Source organism: Tenrec ecaudatus, chromosome 16 (genome assembly GCF_050624435.1).
Source record: "Tenrec ecaudatus isolate mTenEca1 chromosome 16, mTenEca1.hap1, whole genome shotgun sequence".
NCBI classification, from domain to species: Eukaryota; Metazoa; Chordata; class Mammalia; order Afrosoricida; family Tenrecidae; genus Tenrec; species Tenrec ecaudatus.
In genome coordinates this window covers 69,285,494-69,308,985 of record NC_134545.1, presented here as the reverse complement: position 1 = coordinate 69,308,985, position 23,492 = coordinate 69,285,494, and positions in this window count along the sequence as shown.

The following is a 23,492-nucleotide window of genomic DNA, read 5'->3' as shown; positions in this document are numbered from 1 at the left end:
CGGTTTATCTACCCTGGATTCCCTGTTTTGTGGGCTCTTATCTATAGCAGTGTGCATGCTATGGTCTGATCCAATTTGTAAAGTAGAATTGAGGACATGATAATAGGGTGAAGCAAGCGCCAAAGAGCTGGAGGAAAGTTGTGTGTTTCAATTCTGATGTACTGCACCCTGACTGGCTCATCGCTTCCCTGTGACCCTTCTGTGAGGGGATGTTCAATTGTCCACAGATGGGCATTGGGTCTCCGCTCCATGCCCTTGCCCCCCATTCACCTTGGGTATGGTTTTATTCAGGGTCCTAAGTGCCTGATACCTGATGCCATCGACACCTCATGATCACACAGGCTGGTGTGCTTCTTCGATGTGGGCTTTGTTGCTTCTGAGTTACATGGCTGCTTGTTTTCCTTCAAGTCTTTAAGACCCCAGACACTATATCTTTTGATAGCCAGGCACTATCAGCTTTCTTCACCACATTTGCTTATGCACCCGTTTTATCTTTCAGCAATGTTGTTGGAAAGGTGAGCATCACAGAATGCCAGATGGTTAGAACAAAGTACTCTTGTGTAGAGGGAATAATAGAGTTAAGGCCCAATATCCATCTGCAACCTTAATTCTTAACATATAGAAAAGAGTACATAGTTCTATTTCCCCACTCATTTCTTTGATTGACTAGGATTTTATAATTTACCATTGCTAGGACAATTGTGATAACAATACTTGGAGCAATTCGATTAAAGAACATATGAGCAAGGTACGAACAGTCAATGGATCTGCTCAATTTTAGGACAGGTGGTAGACTTGGTTATCTCTCTTTCATTAAATCTAAACACATGCTTTCCTAATCCTTTTCATGTCGCTGCAGCTGGATGCCTTACTTTTGTGATTGCTTTTCCTAGGAAAATGTTCTGACTTTTGTGATGAAGATGGAATTCTTTAGAAAATAGTTAGAAGAAAACGCTGCCTTCAGAAATGTAGTGAAACACAATAGTTTCCCATTTTGATGCTTTTGTTCTATAAAATTTTTAAAAATAATTCTGTAGCAATATTTTTAACTGATGGAATATATTGGAAGTATATCCACAAGTATGTTGTAGTAGTTATTGCTAAGGCTTTTTAAAAGTAGTTATATTTTTAGCCATGGATTTACAGAAGTAGCATATATCTTGGATAAAAGCATGGAGGAGGCTTAGAATTGCTACAAAAACATACCAGTTACACAAGGGACATATAGTGCGGCATCAATGTGGCTGGCCTGCAATTTGTTTCTCCTATGATTGTTACAGGTATGTGCCAAGATGAAAGAATACAAGACATTTTACTGGTCTATTCAACTTGTAAATATGATAACAGGACCTAAGGGAAAAGAGACTAATGGCATTTATTTACCAGGAAGGGAGTTCTTATGTATAAAATGCTTTCAGTGGGATGATTTTTGTTTGTTTTGCAATTACCTTTGATCAACAAACTTACAAAGATATGAAGCGTAACTCCCTGGAGAATGTCTGAAAAGCTACATAACTTTTAGTGATATAAAATGGATATGTTTCATAATGTAAACACTTTCTGCTTTGTGAGACAATACACACCCTGAGTTAGAGAACAGATTAGTTCATCTGGCTGTAAAACACGTGTCCTGGGAAGGAAAGAGACCTGGGGGGACCTGCAGGCAAAAGTAGAATTCTCCTTGCTTTACCTGTTCCTCTAACATGCTAATATTCTTGAAATTATCAATAAAGCTTGATAGTGGATGTCTTAGGTATCTAGTGCTGCTATAACAAACATATCACAAGTAGATGATTTCAGCAAAGAAAGTTATTTATTATCTTGCATTTTAAGTGAGTGCCTGCCATTGAGGTTGTTCAGACTCACAAGCTGTGATTTTGTCCCTGTGGTCTATAAAGTCCTCTTCAGACTCATGAAACACATGCAATGACGCTGGATACAGGATGATCATAGGCTAGTGGGTAGAAAGTCTTGTGGATCCAGTGGTGTTGTAAGCATCTCACCGCTGGCTTCTCTAGTTCCCAGGAAACGGGGTCTATCAGCACAGTGCCAAGTGTCTAGTTAGTAGAGTCAGTCTCCAAGGAAGTGAGCAGAGAGAGAGTCTCCTGCATCCAAGGAGGAAACAAAGGATTTCTCAGAATTCTCAGGAGAAGACAATGCCCACACAGATGTCTCATTGGCTATACAATGACTGACAGGCTAGACTCCACCCCTTCACTCCCAATCTTCACATTGACACCTGATTATGTAACTACCACAATGTAGATTCTGATTCAGTAGATCTAGATTCCAAATGTCAATTTTCAGCAGGTTTGAAGCCGATTTGAAGCCCTCTCTAAAAATCTGGCATAGCTTCATCACCACATTATAGATAGATGATTTAAAGACATTTCATTTACTATGTTTTTGATGTTGGTAAGTATCATTGATTTGGTTTAGCCTCAAAGCAACATTATAAACAACACAATGAAGCACTGTCTAGTCCTACATGCTCCTCACAACCCGTGCTATGTGTGACCCTATTCACAAATCCAGTAGGTTTTTGTCAATCGCTCTCATTAAGAGGTCTTTCTAGTTTCACTCTACTTTCTGAAGCGTGTGTCCTCCAGGAACTAGTCCATCCTGATGTGCCCCCAGTACATGATACTACGTCTGATCGTTCAGCCTTTAAAGGAGCATTCTGGTTGTCTGACCTCCAACACAGACATGCTCATTGTTCTGGTAGTTCACAGTAGATTTAATGCCCTTCACAACCATCAGGATTCATTTACATCAACTCTTTTTTGCTCTTTCTTATTCAATGTCCAACGTTCTCATGCATATGAAATGAGTCAAAAGATTCTGGCTTGGGTCAGGAGTAAGGCACCTGAGTCCTCACCGTGATTGTCTTTGATTTTTGACATTTTAAAGTGGCCTTTTTTGGAAAATTTGACCAATCCACCATATCATTTTGGTTTTTAGTCACATAGTTTTAGCTGTAACCTACATAGGTCTAGCTGAACCATAACATGTCTTGCTCTTGCAATGATCCAGTCTAAAATGAATATATAGATTATATTTTAAAATGCAATGTAGTGTGTATGGGGGGAATTAGGAAATTATAGTTATCAGAGGTATTTTTATATCACTTCATTTCCTTCACTATGATTGAGTTGGTTCCAATCATAGTGCCTATCTATCTATCTACCGATCTAATTGTATTTATTTGTTGTAGTTGTTGAGAATATGTATATATGTAATAATATAATATAATATGCATGTGCCCTTTAGTGACACTGATTACATTCTTTGAGTTGTGTGATCACCCTCACCTTTCTTTTCTACCTTGTTCATCCTCTACTGATAAAAATTTATATAATATTTCTATACATTCCTTTGAATTGCTGTTTTCAACTATACAGTTTTCAATAGATTATACGGCTCAAAGTGGACTATCTATATTGATTAAGCTCAACTATAATTTGATTATAAGAATAATTCAATGCGTAATTTTGTTTAAGATTTATAGATTATCTCAGGCCAATCCTTTCAAGGGTTCACCTAGCCTCCATGCCCCCATAAATTTGAAATTTTAAATGCAATCCCCCCTTTTTGATCAGAATACTGTGGAATCTTTGATCAAAATGAGTAATGGTATAATGGCCAGAAGCCAGTGATTCTGGCATCACAGCAAAGAAAGCAGGTGTCCATGGAAACAATGAGTCACATACCATGTTTCTTTCTCCAGTTCCCAGCTCTCCTTTATCTGTTGTTCCCGGTGAACAGAGATCAGTTGTTGTCTCTAGAATGGCTGCTTTTAACATGGCTTTGAAGCCTCCAGGTACTACACATCAAACCAGCAAGAAGAGAAAAATGGTTACGAGACCAGGTGACTGGGAAGGCCTATCAAGCCATAGCCATAAACCTCCACACAAAGAAACCAGAGCCATGAGATGTTTGTTTTCACATAAGCAGCCTCACCAGCCATTCTCCACGACAACCCTCCCCACATGGTACACACAGCTCTCACACACGTGTTCCCAATTCATCTTTCACACTTTATTGACAATTAGAATAAGCATCTGTACAGCCCTACCTTAATATAATATTCCCATTGTTGTTAATGCCTCCTTCTCCCGAGTTCTCGTCCCTGGCAAACCTTAATAACTTCATTCTCTACACATTTGCCTTTTCTAAACATTCTATATAAGTGAGGCCATATAATGAGTCATTTTATAATCAACATACTTTACACTCTGCATAGGATCTTCCAGCTCTATCCAATGTGCTTGATACAATTGTGCTTACTACCTGTGTGCTTGATGCAATTGTGCTTGATACAATTGACATATGGATTTTTATAAGAACTCTGAGTCCCCAATAAAATTATTTATTAAAATAAATAAAATAAAAACAGACTGTAGCATGTATCAAGGCTCCGTTTGTCCTCCTAGCTGAGCAGCAGTCTAGTGTTTCATATATATAACAGTGTGTTTATTTATCTGTGGATGGAGCGTTAGGCTGTCTGCACCTTTTAGTTATGAAAAATAGTGCTGGAGTGATTACATGGCCTCACGTCTCATTTCTGCTTTCTGTGTTTTTCAGTAATGGATTATCTGATATCATAACAAACTAGCACACAGGAAAAGACAAACTAAATAAAGCAGACTGTGTTAGTCTGGGTATTTTAGAGAAACAAATCCACAGAAACTCATGTATAAGAGAGTTTTATATAATGGTTAAGTGCACATCAAGAAAACATTCCAACCAGTGCTGCCCAAGTCCACAAGTCCAACATTAACCCATATGTCCAACACCAATCCACAAAGTCCTCCTCCATCTCACAAAACAGATACAACCATGCTGACTGCAGGAGGAAAGCCAAATCAGTGAACATGTAAGCATCTCAGTGCTGGCAAGGGTCTCCACCAGGCTGCTCCAGCATCCAGGGCTGCATCAGGGTAGGTCCACGTGGCTTCCCCTTGTGGCTGTCCTGCAGGAAGTGAGCTCTGCCACCTAAAGCAGGGAACTGGCTAAGGCAGCTGCACCCTGCTCAGACCATCAGAAAGCAAAAGACCTGAGAAGTCGAAAGGCGACTCTCACCGAGCCATTTATCTCTCTGCTCTTCAATGAACCCCACATGTGTTTATCGGCCAGGTTGGCACAATCAACTAACTACCTCACAGACTTTCATGAAAGCTTAAGTTTAGCAAAAGATTTTTTACCAAAATAGTGCAAAGATAAGCTACCAACTTGGAGAATATCTTCAGAAATAATATATCTAACAAGAATCTAATAACCAAAAAATATAAAAAGTTAACAACTCAACAACAAAAAAGAAATAACCCAATCTAAAATGAGCAAAATACTTAAAAAATGTTTCACCACTAATGGCTTTCAAATGCTCACTAACCACAGAAAATGATGCCCAGCATCTTGATCCGTCCAAACGCAAAGCTCACTGTCAGTAATCAGATCTGGATGTCTTTCAGCCCTACAGAGGTTTCTGAGGCTGTCACACTTTATGGGAGCTGGGGTCTCATGTTTTTCCAGTGAATTGAAGCAGGTGTGGGTATGACAAGCAGGTGTGGGTATGACAAGCAGGTGTGGGTATGATAAGCAGGTGTGAGTATGAGTGCCCTTTGCAGTCCAGCCTTTCCTTATCTCACAGCCAAGCCAGGGTCTCACCTCAAGCCACATCCAAATGAGATGCTCTTCACTGATGGCTCCCACTTAAAACACAAACAAACATAAAATAATACATGTTGACAAAGACGTCGGGGAATCTAATGCTTATCCATTGCTACGGGAAATGTAAACTAGAAGAGCAATTTTGGAAAACAGTGTGAAGTTCCTCAAAAAATGATAAAACTCTCAAACTATAACGATCCAACAATTCCATTCCTTGGTATATATTCAAAATATTTGAGAAATATATTGGTATGTATTTTAATGCTAGGAAAGTTATAAAGATTTTTGCCTTACTCTAAAAATAAAACAGTTAATGATCATATTTCATTATTTTGGCATGTGAACTATATATCTCAAAAGTTCATTCTCTGATGATGATGTTCAGTTTCAGCCTTAGCTATTTCTAAATACTGATTTTAGCACTCAGCTCTTTAGCATTCAGTCAAAAGTTTCATTCATTTTTTTATCAGTGTAATGTATGAAGGAAATTGCTCTATGAATCGTTACAGATTAATGCTCCAACTAATTTGGTCTTTTCTTAGATTTCAAGAAAGTAGTCCTTAGGAGGCAGTCCCCCTTACTCTGGACCCGGGATTTCTTGACCAGTTTGACATGGGTTTCTTAATAGACATTTTTGTCGAGCCTTTTTCAGACCAAAACAGGGATTTTTTTGTACAATGAAAAATGTTCTCTGCACCATAAATTAAGTGGATTCCTGCCCCTCCCCCGAAAAGAATTTTTTCCAAAGGACGACATTGACTCTGCAGCTCTGGGAGATGGACATATTTGATCAGAGCACACGGGAGCAGATGAAGGGGCAGGAGGAGAGAGTGGAGCACAGCCTGGCCCACCAGGCCGTGATGATGATGTTTCTGAGTAGAGCAGCCAGTCCACAGAGAGAACAACATGGCTGGCCCCACTATGAGACATGATGCCCCTCAGTGACTAAGGGCGATACAGGGGACAGCACCGGAGACACAGTGTGGGAATTGCACCTGACCTGATCCCACCACACCGAGGCAAATCACTGGGGGAGTGCAGCGGAACAGCAAGGGAATGGAGTGGCAAGGTCCCCAGGGAATGCTGAAAGTGGACTTCGGGGCCAGGGCGTGGTGCCCCAACAGACTGGACTGGAAAACGCTCCTAAGGGCCAGCAAACGATCCCTGAACTAACTACAAGCTTTTCTCTTGTGAACTGTTTTATTCTGTTCTTTGTCATTGGTTTGTTTTTGTTGTTTTGTTGTCTGGTTGTATACTGTTGCTTTGTTTTCCTCTGTCTAGTTTTCGTGCATGTTAGTGACTCCACAGGTCTGTCTGAATAGGACAGGCTGGATGAACTATCTGGAGGAAAAACAATGGGACCGACAGTTTTGGGGGGACTTGGGGTGGGGAGGTGGGGGGGGGTAAGGAAGTGGTGTTAACAAACCCAGGGACAAGGGAAAAACATGGGACCCCAAAAGGTAGAGAAGTGGGAGTGGCAGGCCTGGTGGGAAATGATCAAGGGTAAGGTTGCTTAGAGAAGAGGTATACTCTAGCCCAGGTGGCGATGAAGCATGGTAGTAGGGCAGGAGGAAAGTCAAGGGAGATGGAGGAAAGAGCTAGGAGTCAAAGGGCATTCATGGAGGTCTAGACAAAGACATGTACATGCAAATATATATAGGAGGATGGGGAAATAGATCTATGTGTCTATATTTATAGGTCACGTATTAAGGTGGCGGAAGGACCTTGGGCCTCTACTCAAACACTCTCTCAATGCATGAATACCTTCTTTTATTAAATTGGAACTCTATGATGCTCACTCTCCCGACACAACGGCTGGAGCCAAAGTGTGTGAACAAGTAAATGTGGTGAAGAAAGCTGATGGTGCCCGGCTATCAAAAGAGATAGTGACTGGGGTCTTAAAGGCTTGAAGATAAACAAGCGGCCATCTAGCTCAGAAGCAACAAAGTCCACATGGAAGAACACACCAGCCTGAGTGAGCGAGTGGTCCCAAAGGGATCAGTTACCAGGCATCAAAGAACAAAAAATCATATCATTGACTGCACACCTCCATGAGAGGATCGCTGAAGACAAATGGGTGCATAAGCAAATGTGGTGAAGAAAGCTGATGGTGCCCGGCTATCAAAAGAGATAGTGTCTGGGGTCTTAAAGGCTTGAAGGTGAACAAGCGGCCATCTAGCTCAGAAGCAAATAAGCCCACATGGAAGAAGCACACCGGCCAGTGCGATCACGAGGTGCCCAAGGGACCAGGTATAAGGCATCATGCAAAAAAAATAAAAAGATATAAGTGTGTGTATGTATGTGTATATATGTGTATATGTATATATGTATGTATATATATGTATATATATCATATTAAATGAAGGGGGAAGTGCAGAGTGGAGACCCAAGGCCCAAGTGTCGACCAATGGAGATCCCCTCATAGAGGGGTTTAGGAGAGGAGATGGGTTAATTAGGGTGTGAGGTAGTATCGATGAAGAACACAGCTTTCCCCCGGATCCTGGATGCTTCCTCCCCCCAACTACCATGATCCGAATTCTACCTTGCAGGGCTGGATAGGACAGAGGCTGTACACTGGTGCATACGAGGGTTGGAGGTACAGGGAATCCAGGGTGGATGATACCTTCAGGACCAAGGGTGTGAGGGACGATGCTGGGAGAGTGGAGGGTGAGTGGGTTGGAAAGGGGGAACTGATTACAAGGATCCACATGTGACCTCTTCCCTGGGAGAGGGACAGCAGAGAAGGGGGGAAGGGAGACTCCGGATAGGGCAAGATATGACAAAACAACGATGTATAAATTACCAAGGGCATATGAGGGAGGGGGGAAGGGGGAGGGAGGAGGGGAAAAAAAAGAGGACCTGATGCAAGGGGCTTAAGTGGAGAGCAAATGCCTTGAGAATGATTGGGGCAGGGAATGTATGGATGTGCTTTATACAATTGATGTATGTATATGTATGGATTGTGGTAAGAGTTGTATGAGTCCCTAATAAAATGTAAAAGAAGAAAAGAGAAAAAAATGATTAGGGCAAAGACTGTACAGATGTGCTTTATACAATTGATGTATGTATATATATGAACTGTGAAAAGAATTGTATGAGCCCCAATAAATTGTTAAAATTAAAAAAAAAAAAGTTCTCTCTTGACCTTTTCAACTTCTCCCTGTGCCCTTCTCCCTCTACTCTTGAGCTGCACCATGTTAAGGTAAAGCCAGTACTAATGTTTCCTGCCGATCAGTTTCACCAGTGCCTTGAGAACATTGGTGATGCAGAGGACTTGCAGTCGATGGGTACTATGCCATTTCCTGGCCAAAAGCAATGCTGTTTTGTATTTCTTTGTCTGCTTTGGGGGTTTCTTTAGGCCTTAAAATACGGTTCAATTCATTTTATTGCAGACATTTGAAACAATATTCTTTCTTTTATTTTAAAAAGTTATTTTATCAGGTGCTCTTACAGCTCTCATAACAATCTATATATCAATGGTATCAAGCACGTTTGTACACGTGTTGTCATTATCATTTCCCAAACATTTTCTTTCTACTTGAGCCCGTGGTATCAGCTACTCTTTCCCCCACTTCCTCCCCCAAACTCCCACACTCATGAACCCTTGATAATTTAGAAATTATTTTTATTTTCACATCTTATACTGTCTGCTGTCTCCCTTCACCCATGTTTCTGTTGTTGGAGGGGTGTACATCGATCATTGAGATTGGTTTTCCCTTTCCCCTCCTCTACCCCACCTTCTTCCCAGCCTCATGTCACTGCTACTCTTATTGTTGGTCCTGAGGGGGTTATCTGACCTGGATTCTGTGTGTCAAGAGCTCGTATCTGTACCAGTGTACATGCTCTGGTCCAGCTGGGTTTATATGGTAGGATCAGCATCATGACAGTGGAGAGAGGGCAGGAGAGGAAACCTTAAAGAACTAGAGGAATGTTGTGTATTTTGTCAGTGCTATACTGCGTCCTGGCGGGCTTGTCTCTTCCTCGTGACCCTTCTATTAGGGGATGTCCAATTGTCTACAGATGGGCTTTGAGTCTCCATTAGACCTGATCCCAATAAAACCTCGTGATCACACGGGTTGGTGTGTTTCTTCCATGTGTGTTTTGCTGCTTCCCTGCTAGGTAGCTGCTTACTTAACTTCAAGCCTTTAAGACCCCAGATGCTATATCTTGTGATAGCCATGTGTGGGGTACCAGCATCCAAAATTAAATGGGGTCCAAGGGGAGGTTGTGTAATTCAGGGGTAAAATTACATAGACATCAGACAAGATAAAGCATGCAATTTCTCACCTCCCTGATGGTCATGATCTCAGCAGCCAGGTCCATGCAGAGAGCCGGAATGTATTTCTAACCAAGGCTTATATACACTTAGGGGGTGTGCATGCCCCCCTAATGACAGGCAACCACATACATAACAGGAAAGGTCTGTACAATAGGCGTATGTGTGATAGGAAGGGGATGAGCTAGGGGTGGACAAGATGGGAGGACCCTAAATTCAAAATGGCAGCCTAACCTTAGACCCCCCTTGAGTTGGCGTGGTCTTGTCTTAGGGCTCTCCTTCAGGGAAAAAGGGATTGTTCTAGATGACTGATAACCCTTAGGGAGATAACCGTTAAGCTGCTCACCTCCAAGTGTACAGACATTTACCATGTGTTAGCAAGCAATGTCTTGGATTTGGCATATAATATGGGGGGACAATCTGGGGGAAAATCTTTTGTATCCCAGAGCCTGGCACCAATCAGCTTCCTTCACCACATTAGCGTTTTCTTTAGTGATCTTGTCAGGGAGGTGAGCACCACAGAATCTCGGGTTATTAGAACAAAGTGTTCTTGTATGAAGAGAGGACTTGAGTAGAGGCTCATTGTCTGTCCGCTACCTTAATACTTAACCTATAAACATATGTACATAGAGCTATATCCCTATTGTTGTATATTAATATATTTACATATGTACATGCCAATGTTTATACATTTATAAGTGTCTTTGTCTCCTGGTTCTTTCTTATATTTCCTTTTACTTTCCTCCTGTTCCACTATCATGTTTGATCTTCATTTATCTCTCTGTACTTCCTTTCAGCTACACTGCACTTGATCAAACCCCACCAGGCACTCTATGCCCTCCTTGCCATCACTTTTAGATCTCTTGTTGGTCCCTTATCCCTGGTTTGTTTCCCCCACCTCCTCCTCTCACCTCTCTTCTGGAAATGTTGGTCCATTGTTTTCTCCTTGAGAATGTTTATCCTGCCTATTTTATATAGATAGACATGAAAAAAAGAAAGAAAAGAAAATAGCCAATGAATACTTCCAGGTCTGTCTCCTGACCCTTATGAATGTTTTCTGATTGGGTTTAATGTAATGTCAAGCCCTACCCCCAAAGGGACTCAAAAGTTTGTTTTCAGAATTCCTCAGGGACTTTGTTGCTTTGCTCACCTTGCTGCTCTGTTATACTCCCTTTGTTACGCTCTAGTGTGTGTGGGCTGGGTTGGGGGTTGAGGTGGGGGATCAGATTGGGAACAATTTCTGAATTGTGTATTTGGTGCTGTCCCCCATAGAGCTGTGTCTTGTGGTGAGGCTGACCTTAGGGTCCTCCCTGTGCATTGGCTGCTCTGAAAGGGAACATTGTCCTAGAAGCTTGTTGGTCCAGGATCTGTTTCTCTCTCTCTCTCTCTCCCTCCTTCCCTCCCTCTTTGCTTCCTTCCTTCCCTCTCTCCCTCCCTCCTTCTTAGTTTGTTTCCATGTGGTCTGGGCAGACCTGCCACTCTCCCCATCTCCCCAGGCTGTACTTTAGTGCTGTCCTTGGTAGTGCATTCTTCTGGGGAAGGGGGGGGTCAATGTACCTTGGATAGGGGTTGGCCAGGTCTCTCAGCCCTGTCTGTTAGGTCACTGCTTCATGCCACTATGTTGCCCTCAAGGCTTGGTGCACCAGGTTGGGCTCCTGGTCTCTCTCTCCCTTTGCTTTGGAGACATAAATAGTACCCTCCCCATGGTGGGTTAGTGCCCTGTTCCCCCAATGCCTTTGTCTTTCTCATAGAAAATATTATTTCATTGCTCCATCTGATATTAAAAACAATGTTTTCATCCCTTTTTAATATTATTATTAATTGGGAGTTAATACATATATCATTTCATAGTACAATCAAGTCAAGCAGAATTATACAATTGCTACCACAATTTAAACATTCTCTTCTTTCTGAACTTCTTGGCATTGTCTTCCTTTTACGCCCTGTTTCAACCACTGAACCCCCAGCCCCCAAACCTTATTCTATTTGCTGCCATACAGGCTCATCAATCCTGGGTTTCATATACTGGAATACATTAAAACATATTACACAACTTCATGAGGGTGACCTCCAATGACATAACACCTTTGAGATACCCAAACATGAACAGACAAAAACAAACCAAACAAAAATACAGAAAATGTTGGAAAACAGGTCAGGTCCAGCATGCATCAGAGGTGCGATCAACTGACATAGTTTTAACTGTACAAGTGAGATATATGCCTCTGATGGTCTATTCTCGTCTTTCTAATGTACTCTACAGTAACCACTCTTCTCCCATCCCTCAATTGTGGGGTTGAGTGGGTTCGCCGAAGGATCATGTCCTATGTTGTTCCCACAAATAAATCTGGGACCCCACAGTCATCCCTAGCTTTCTGTAAACCAGATTCCCACAATTGAGGCTCCTTTGATTCTGGATCATATGGATTACAATCCTTCAGTGACTGCTGATGGTGTGTTTCTTTTATGTGGACTTAGTTGACATATCATTAGATGACTGCTTATTTGGAGACAAGCTTTTAAGACACCAAGTGCTGTTTTATATGATACCTGTGCACCATCTAGCTTCTTCACCACGTGCAGCTAAGCACCCAGAACTTCTGTGTTCCTGTCCTGAGGGCGAGTAGCATGCAGGGCCATGACGTAAGAACTAACTGTTCTTAAATTGGAGTTGGGATTTAGTGCAAGCCCCAAACCCATTCCTGTATCTATGTTGTTGTTTTTTTCAATTTAATATTGATTGGGAGTTAATACATATCATTCCATAGTTCAATCATGTCAAGCAAAATTGTACAATTACTTTCAGAATCAGTTTCCCAAAATACTCTACCCCCACACACACCAGAATCTTTGACATCATCTCCCTTTTGCTCCACCATCACCCTTCCCCCCCACCCCGCTTCCTCCCGAAACCTTTGTTCTACTTGCTGCCCCTATAGGTTCATTAAATTTTGATTTCCTTTACCGAAAAACAGAAAAACATATACCACACCTTCAAGAGGAAGACCCCATTGACCTAACACCTCTGAGATATACCCTAATATGAACAAAGAAAAACAAAATAAAACAATGCCTGTCACAGGTTTGCCAGAATATTGTGTATCGTAATACAGCATATCGGGCATTGATGCAGCGAGACCCTGTCTGTCCACCTAGCAGCAGCTCAACAAGCTTGGTGCGGCTGTCCCCCACTTCCTCGGACACCGTGAGTTTTCAGTCTGAAGTACTCAGGTTTCCAGTGTAGCAATACTGTTTTTTAAAATCAAGTTTTCTTTCAGTAATCCTACCAGGAAAACAGCAGTCTGCCATTACTTCACTACTTCATAGTAAATATGACCTATTCAATAATCACCCTTTCCAAGGACATACATTAATATTTTAGGAGGTAGTATGCTTTTAGTTTCATATTTAAAAATAATATTTTCCCCATTAACAATGTTTTAGCCTTGTCCTTGGAGTGTGTGGGTCACCAATGTTGCTCTGAGGGGCTTTTAATTTCTTTTATATGCTTTCCATGACCCACCGAAATCATAAAAATGTGCATTAGCCTTTAATGTCCACATTTATTGGGATCTAGAGACAGACTCCATTCCATCGACTCTGTAGAGTCAGATCCTCCCCTTGATTTAAGAGCGAGGAAAGCTGGTGATTACCAATGTGTCCTCCAGCTGACCCACAGATACAGCATCAAAACCCTAAGTAGTCACGATTGCATTTTACAGTAAATAGACACACATGGGAAGAAAGTGGGATGTAAACAATAATCACTTACACATTCAGCTGATAGTACTGAGGATTTATCCTTTCCTACTTGCAGAGAGCAAAATGGCTCATCAGGGTAAACCCTAGAGGATACAACTGGTAATATGAAGAAGTAGAATTTTAGGAGATATACACCCCCAGCCCCCTAAGTTAAATGAACTCTTCAGATTCACATAGACAACACAGAAGCTAGAGCTGCACCAGCTGCAGGGGGAAAGTGGCTGCAGATGGAAACGTCTGTCTTGGTCTCGGGTAGGGAAAGAGCGACTGGGCGAAGGATGCATTTCTACAGAAACCCAGCTAGAGTTCCTCAGTTTTCTAACATGTTATATCGACTATCTGATTTTCCAGATCTGACAAGGATACATACACTTGATTCCAGATAGTGTGCTCATTCATTTACTTTTTCAACTAGTTTTTATTGCATTTGCAACTCTAGGGAAATGCCCCCGAATAAAACAGTTGAGGCACTGAAAAAAAAAAACAATATTGTGTTAATAGTATGTTAGATGATAACATGGTCTATGGAGGAATATAAAGACAAACAGAGAAAGGGGAAAAGGAGGTTTTGGTGAGGAGTGATTGTTGATAACTGGGAAAGCAGTAAGATTTTAACAAGGTGGTAACTGGGAAAACGATGGTGAAATTGAGATTTTTTAACAAGGCGGTAACTGGGAGTTAACACCTGAAGGAGATAATTAGATTAAAAAAATTTCCATGCATCCTATAACATTTTGATAATGTAGAATATAATTCTAATAATTGTTTTGTCATCGTTATCTGAAACGTATCAAGTATCTAAAGCTTTATAATTAGCTTCAGTTGACTGACTCCCACCCCCTCATCTCAGTGATCATTTCTCCTGCACCCGTTCATGCATGATCAATTTTGATGGGATGACAGATGATGACTTTTACATAGGAGATACTGGTTTCTGGGGAATAATATAGAGTTTGGGAGAAATTAAGATTAGCACAATGATGAAAGTGGCTCAACATAAAATTTTAAAATTTTGACGTGAGTTGGTTACTTTTTATTATATTTTCTGAGCGCAGAAACACAGAGGCACATCTCGGAGCGAAGTAGAGGTCTGGCTGTGCGTACTGCTACTAACTACGACTGACTCCATTCCAACTCAGCGTGACCCTACAGAGCAGGACAGAACCGCTCCTGTGGGTTCCCGGCACTGACACTTCACTGGAGTAGAAAGTGTCATCTTTCTTCTGCAGAGTGACTGCTGGTTTCTTACTTCTGACTTTGTAGCTAGCAGCTCAGTGCATAATTACAACTAAATAGGTTGGTTTTCAACTATGCTTGACAATAGGTAATGAGACAGTTTTCTGTGCCTTCCTGGCCGATAAACACATGTGGAGTTAATTGGAAGGCAGAGGGATAAATGGCTCAATGAGCCTCACCTTTCTAGTTCTCAGGTCTCTTGTTTGTGATGGTCAGAACAGGGTGCAGCTGCCTTAGCTCAGTTCCCTGCTTCAGCTCCCAAGGATCACTTCCTGCAGGACATCCCCAAGGAGAAGCCGTATAGACCTACCTTGCCCTGTGCAGCCCTGGGTGCTGGAGCAGCTTTGTGGAGACCCCTGCCAGCGCTGAAATGCTTAAACGCTCACTGATTCAGCTCTCCTCTAGCAGTCAGCATCATAGTGTGTGTGTTGTGAGATGTAGGAGGACTTTGTGGATTGGTGTTGGACATATGGGCTAATGTTGGACTTGTGGGCTTGGACATCACTGGGTTAGGATGTTTTCTTGATGTGCACTTACCCTTTATATAATTCTGTGGATTTGTTTCTCTAAAGTTCCCAGACTAACCCAGGTAGCTTCTTCCTTTATTACTATGAAAAATTCAGGGCCATTTTTACCTAAGTTGCTTCATTGCAGATCTTAGTCTTCGTCATGGTCTTGATAGCAAGAATCAAGGATGCTCTGACTCATAACAAAATCCAGGATATTATTATGAGGCACTTGAATTCTACTTTTTTCTATTAAAATTTATTAGGCTTAAGGAATGTTGAACCTTAATGACTCATGGTATATTCTAGGAAAAATTAATTCAATTTGGAGTCCTAAAATTTATAAGTATAGGGAGTCATTTTATTATGCTGTGACTCATTATTAGAAAATTAGTAATAAAATATTATATATATATATTTATCGTAGTAGAATATTGTGCAACATGAAAAATGTCCTTATCTTCCCTGAAAGACACAAACCTCCTGGCCTACTGTTGAGCTCAAGGGGCAGTCTATCTCAATCATCTCTGGTTTCATTCCGGTTAGTTGGAGGTAATCACACTTTTCCATACTTTTACCGAAGGCAGGGGTAGGAAACAATGGGTTATATAAGGCCTACATAATCATTTATACAAGCTAACATCACATTAGGGATGAAGTAATTAGAGGATAAAACATAGTAGACTAATTTTTAATTTGCTAACTCTGTATGTCCTGAAAACAATGGTATAAAGATCCAAATGACCCTTGGCAGAAATTTACATCTAGAAGGAATCCCAGCCCAGTCCTGTTCAAATTCATGGATCGAGTGCTAACCAGAACCTTCTTCAGAGTCATGTCCTGCAGGGAGATAAAGCCAGAAGGTGAAAGGGGAAGCAGGGAGATCACTGGTTGGTGGGTGCAGGGATGCATGGATCCAAGGGAACCTGGCAGGACACCTTCAGCTCCCAGGGGTCAGTGGCCAACATGGGGCCTCCCCTGGAGGATGACACAGAATCCAAGCAAGCAGGAGGTGAAGGACAGGGGAGAGAGAAATTCTCACCGTGTCTCTTTTTAAAAGGTCACATCCCCAAGGAGGCATCACCAGGCTACCACTTGATTGCATACTCTCTCCCTCCTTCCCCAGAGGTATCATCAAGGCATAAAAGCCAACCATCACACCCGGGAATCGAACAGGCGCTCCATGTAGCAGGAGCCGCCAATCCCTCTAAAACCGTCATGTTTATTTTTATGTAAAAAACTTAAAATATGAGGTACCGTGTTATATGATGTGTAATAACTAGTCATGTAATATCTAAGTTTCTGTTCCTGGATTTATGAGAACCAGGATATTGGTGAGCATTCCTAAATTTCTCCATAGGAACTAAAATCAGTAGTGTCAGTCTCGGTACCAGCTGATTTGCATACAGTATTTATTTTAATTCTTGCAAATGCAAGCAACCGATAGCATGGTTATTAACAATCTCACCAAGGCGTGTGCAGGTTTAGCTCAAGAGCTTGAGGCCACATGGCTAGTTCATGCAGCAGTCGGGTTTGACTCGAGTCTATTCTAGTTCCATGTCTTTTTATTCACAGTCAGTATTCTTGAATGCAATAAAGGCTGTGTGATCTGATAGGTTGCACAACCTCACTCAGTCTTTAAATTTTTCTTTTCTTTTTGGTGGGGGAGGTGAGGTGCTTTTACTTTAGAACTTATTTCATTGGTAAAAAAATATCAAAGAAATCGTCATCTCATATTTTTTTCTAGGGAGGGACAGTAGCTAAAGAAAATGGAATTCTGTATTGGCTATTTTATCTACTGGGCTGCCTCTCACTGTCTTCCTCTCTCCCTTCCCCCTTTCCTCTGATTCCTCCCTATTTGCCCCATCCTCCTCTCTGTCTTTTCTTTCTTTCCATCTCTTTATTTATTCCTCAGTCTATGACTTTAGAAAAGGCTTTCTAAGGTAAAGTCTGACATTAAGAGTCAACACTAAATGCTGCCTTAATATCTCCTAAAAAACAGGAGTGCCTCCATTGGCCTACCCCCAAGTCTCTCCACCTCTGCTTCAAGGACTAAGCATCCCTAGCCAAGCAGCTCTTCTATTCATATGGACCATCCATTGCCAATGTCTCCTGCAACAGTGGACCTTGCTGGCCTACAGAATCAGTCAGACATACCAGTCACATCTCACCGTGGTAACTAGAGGCCCCTACTGGCAAAGTACCAGGAAACCTGCCTGTCGTTCAATCCCTGACATCGTCCGTCCCTGACCAGCTGTGAATGTGACTAATACACTGCTGTTCCTTTCATTTGTCCAGAGTTAGGTTTTATGCTTCCGACATCTCTTTGACCCGTCCAGGCCACTAAAGAAAGATATTGAAGGTTTGGAAATTGACTCATTTATTGTGACCAGAAGGAGTTCCATTGGCTCAGTAGGTGAAGCACCTGGCTTCTAACCAAACAGTGTGGTTTTAGAACCTGTGTGGCAGAAACATGTGTAGTCAGCTCTGTAATGATTTTCAGCCTGGGAAACTCTGTAGGCCGTTCTCCTCAGCCCTACAGTGTCATATGATTTTGAACTGGCTCAGCAACAATGGGTTTGGTTTGGGTATTGTGAAAAAGTCTTGAGTCTCTAATATTTTTAATGACAATTTCATTGGCACATAATCTACATAGCATATAATTCAATAGTTCAATCATATCAAGAATAATTAAACAATCATTACCTCAATACATTTTAACAATTTTTATAAAAGACCACAACTTTGTATCTTTGCATCTTATTCCCCTGATCTGAATTCAATTTTCTCTGATCTTTTGAAACTCTGCTTGTTACTTTTTAGCCCCTCCGACTGGGTCACAATAGAGAACTGCTGTCAATGGCACAGAGATTTGTCTTTTAAACTGAATGCATTTAACAGCTTTTTCCCCAACACTAGCTATTGATTTCCACAGAAGGATTTGCCCCTTCAAACAACTTTCCTTCAGACCATTGTTCTGAGTTAACAGCCAAATTATACTCTGTTCCCATAGGGCTCATTGATAACACTGGTTTTAAAGTTGATTTTTTTCTTTTTGCTGTTACACTCCATAGGTAAAAGGGAATTAAAACCTATAGAGAAACTTGTTTTCTTAGTAGATTATTGTTTTAGCAAAACTGGTCCCCTCTAACAGTAGTTTTAAGTTACAAATTTAGGTTTCAAAAAGAGTGCTTTTGATGCTAGCATATATTTTCAGTATAAAAAGGCTTGGTCTGCCGATGATTCAGGCATAATACTCTATGCAATGCTGCTGCTGCAAACACATCCTTCAAGAAGGCTCTCCCAGCAGCTCCCGAGGAGAAAGACTTAACTTTCTATGCCCAGAAACACTTATATTCTGGAAGAGCCAGGGGGGTCACTGCGGGGTAGCACTGAACTCCAGGTAGGGAGCTGGCAGTGGCATCGTTGGTTAATGTACCCCAAACCAAGCCAGCTGCTGGCAAATTAACTCTTACTCACGGCCAGGCACTGTGCTGCAGAATAAATCTTACTCCATACAATGTTGAAGGGAGTTAAGAAATAGATCATCATGAGGCTCTCCCTGCCACCCACCCCAGGTGCCTCTGGGTGTGTTTAAATCTCCAACTTAATCATTTGTACCTTCCAGGGATCACTTAATATGCAGTACAGTGGATATATTCATTTCAAATAAAATTAAATATACTATTTTATCATAAAGCAGACAAAATATAAAATTAATTTTCTTAAATGAAATGTTTAGGGAGATACATTTTAATTGGAAGATGATATATTTTTAATTCGGGGATGATAGACACTTTCTTAAAGATCTTGAAGAGACTCATGGGCAGTTATAAAGACATTGGTGATGAGAGAGCTCCTGGCAATCTTTTAGTCAAGTGTCACTTCAATCTATACGATTACCTCTTCTTTACGTCATGGCCGATGAAGCACTAGCCCAGATACTCCATAGTTATCATTACAGTTACACACAGCGTTAGAGATAGCATTAGAGATGGGCATAGAAAGACAGATGCATAGACTGGAAAGAGGAAGGCAAACAGAAAGAGGCAAGAGAAGGTTCTCTTGAAGAAATTGGAAAGTGTTAGATAAATGATTCAAATGTTGAAAACCTTTCTAGAAAGGACAAGTGTGTCCAGGTGAGAAGGATTGCTATGCTTAGTTCAGTGTGGGATAAAAGATCCAAAGGGAGAAATCCAAAATTCCTGCCCAGATCACCTAGCTCAAAATATAGTTCTGGGAAGTGGTGGAGTTACAGTGAAAGGATGTATCGTGGGCTGATAGTTGAGTCTGAACCTTGGGTTCTCCTGAGTCTCTAACTCAAGGAAAATGCTCAGAGTGGTTAAATGAAAGCTCTGTTATGACTCACCTGACTGATTTCTTATACTGCACTGGGCACGTTCCCTTATGTTCTCACTTTAAAGAGATCTTAACTATATTTTTGTTCTAAAGAAAGAGTTTGGCTCCTAAAGTGCACATGAAAACCAAGTATTTGTGACTTTCCCCAGGCCACCGAATCTTTGGTTTCAAAACTGGGAATACAATGCAGGTCTCCTGAAGCCCAGAGCATTCTTTCTGTTTATCCTACTGTGCCACATTGCTGGAGTTCAGCACCTGAGGTCTTATAAAGTGAAATCTGGGAAGTAGTTTGGGACACTGAAAAGTACATTGAATTTGGAAAATTATCAGAAATGTGAGACATATTCCATTTTCAGGTAATATATTTTAATTATAATTTATGAAATAGGTGCACTAATACCTACCTTTCATTATATCGAAGAGTTAAGGTATGGAATTGATGTAAAATTCTTAACACATTGCCTATTCCACAGAGTAACTATCTAATAAATATTAGTGGTATTTCATTTAAAAAATTCTAGTATCACGATTGTCATTTGATTTCTTTTTGCCAGAGAGAAAAAAATCCACAATTGGGTATGGTTGTGCCATCAGCAGTGTGAGCAGGTGGTAAACAAATGACCTTCAGGCTTTCCTATGACAGACATCCGATCACACACTCCTTATTTACTGGGCTTTAGCCTGGCCTGATAGGCACTGATTCCTAAGAGTACTTTAGGGGTCAAGGGATCCATGTGTAACATTAGGATTCTTCCAATGGTCAAGCTTGCTATGGAATTTGGAGGCTGGCTGCAGGCACACACATTTCCCTGAAGCTTCCCAATTTAGAATAGTCATGAATGGGAACTAAATGAAATTTAGAAAGCTTGGCAATGAATTTGAGACCTTTCTTTACACATTAGACCAAGGGTTGGCAAATATTTTCCGCAAACGAGGTAGATTAAGGCAGACATTGAAGGGCCAGACATTTCTGATTGCCTCCTTGAAACTCTTCCCTACCAGACCTGAAAGGATAATGACCCATCTTTCTGACAGCTAGTGATGGCCATTGGCACAGTCTGAGCAGCATGGTGCATGTCCAAGTCACTAAAAAGGCCATCTCTGAAAATCCCTAAGGAGGGATTATACCTTTATCATACACTAGTTTTATTGTTGTTAGTTTGTTTTTGCTGATTAATGATCCTAAGTTTTTCAATTTGCAATTCACCTGTGATGGATGGAAGTCAGACAGCCATCCTAGACCTGGAGCCAAATTTATCGGAGGAATCCATGAGCTAGGAAGGGTGTCGCAGAAAAGTCACCTAGCCGGACAAGGCCCCAAGGTCAGGTGCCTCCAGCTTTCATGCTGTGGAAGCAGCACACCTATACTAGTCTGCCCAGGTTTGGAAGTCATTATTTAAATTTTTCTTAAGGTCTTTCCATTACTGTCTGTCACACAAGACTATTTACATATAGAGAGGGAGGGAACACAGAAATAGTCGGGGGGGGGGGGGTGGGTGGAGAAGACTAGATGTAAACATCTAGAGAATGACATGCTTGGAGAAACAGGAAAGGTCCTTACAATTATTAAGAGGGCTGAAGACCAAAGGAGAAAGCAAGAAAGAGAGATAAGGAGGGGTTTGGAAAGCAAACAAAAGAAAGAGATGAAATTAGAAACTACCAGGGAGATGTCCTTATGGCTCTGCACATTTCAGTTACGCGAGGAAGGATAGCTTTCTGCTTCCTCGGACTCATCTGGATACCATCTGCCACTGCCCGGGCTTCCGAGGGCCTCCCACTCACTGCTAGACGTCGCCTGCGCTTCTGACATCTGCACTCTCAGTGCTAGGGTTTGCGTCCATTGTTGTCACCACTCTGTCAATCTAGCTCACCGTGGGTCTTCCTTTTGTCCTCTGACCCTCAACTTTACCAAGCACGATATCCTTCTCCGGAAGCCAGTCTCTCCGGGTGCTGGGTCCAAAGGATGTGAGAAGACGTCTGCTTGGGCTTTTTTGCTTTCCCAAAGCTGCTGCCACCAACTAAGTTCTGACTCACAGTGACCCGCGATGGGTTTCTGAGGGTAAATATTTATGGGAACAGACAGCCTCACCGTTCCCTGTTTCTGAGACTGTTGGGTTTGCATTGACGTAGAAATTAGTGGGCTAACACCTACCCATCATGGCTTTCTGGTAAGGTTTATTTAACTCAGATTTCTGATATTTGGAATTGAAAGCATTTGGCCTAGATACTATTTTATAATTCTTCACTTTCTTCATATACCTTAAACCTCATTGTTTTCATTAAGGTAAAGCCTTTATGAAAAAACTCCACTCAATACACATTGCTTTTTATCTCAACTTTTGTAAGTTAAACACTGGGCTGCCAACCGAATGGTCTGCAGGTGGGCCACACCAGGTGCTCCGTGGGAGCTAGATGACACGTCGGCCCCAGTGCAGGTGTGCTGCCTTCAGAGCCCCGCGGAGCTGCTCCACTCGGTCCGATGAGTTTGCTGTATGCGTTGGAATTGAATTGGCAGCAGTGGTTATTATTTGGGGTAGGGTTGGATATGTGATTGAAACTCACCTAATACTTACAAAAGCAGTATCAATAAATTAATTTTATGTACATTATCTGCTATATGTAGTAGTTTAATAAAAGTTTTCCACATGGGACATGTAATATAGTTTAAAAGAGGCATAAAGCCATCTACGGCTTGTATAAGTATACTTCAGATAAAATCAAGCACTCTCTTAACCAAGTCAATTGTGTTTAAATCTAAGCATCATTTTCTTTCTGTCACTAAATTTTTTAAGATTGTTTGAATAATAGATTTTTATCTCTCATGGAACATAGTCGTGCTCAACAGTTGTCTTATTTTTAAAAATCCATTGAGCTTTATTGGTGTTGATAAGTAAATAAAATAGATATGATCACATTTCTTGCTCTATAAGTTGCAACACCGAGAACTCAGTATTCCTACAGAAACAAGATTTCTACGGATTTTCTAAGAACTGCATTTGGCAAAGTATATCTGTGTGCACAGATGTTCTTTTCAAAGTGGTGCCTTTGTTGGTGAGTGGGGCGGGGGCGGGGGGGGCTGTTATGTGCCACCCGCTCGCAGTGGTACAGCTTCGAGTCTCAGGAGCAAAGGACTGACAGTGACATCTGGGTGATGAATCTTCTTCCCCATCTGGAGCTGGGCAAGGCTGCTTGCCTTTGATGGACTCCGCAAAGAAGAGGGAAGAAGAAGACAGTCATTCCAACGTGGGCAGCCTGCCAGTACCACTGAGTGGGATGTTCTTTTATCTGGGCACATCTTTAAATGGACAAGAATCGGAGAGTCTCAGTGGCACACACATGAAACTTTTTAAGGAATGAAAACAAAGAAAAACAAGGATGCACAGTCTGTGACAGTCACCAGCAATCATCGCAAATGGAAAATGATATTGTAAAACAGTAAGCAATGTTTAAAGAATCATTTTGACGGAAATGCCACAGGTCTTCAATATACTTCTGAGAATCCAGCTGAGGCAACTGTGGGACGCTCGTGCTGGAATCGTAATGTTCACAGAGGGTAAAGTGTAATCTCTTTAGAGTTGAATCCTTTTTTTTGTAGATGGATTTCTAACTATACTCATTTGTCTGTTCCTAGATTTTTCATCTTTATACAGGCAGGTGTATGTTTTTTAAGAAAGCTTAATATG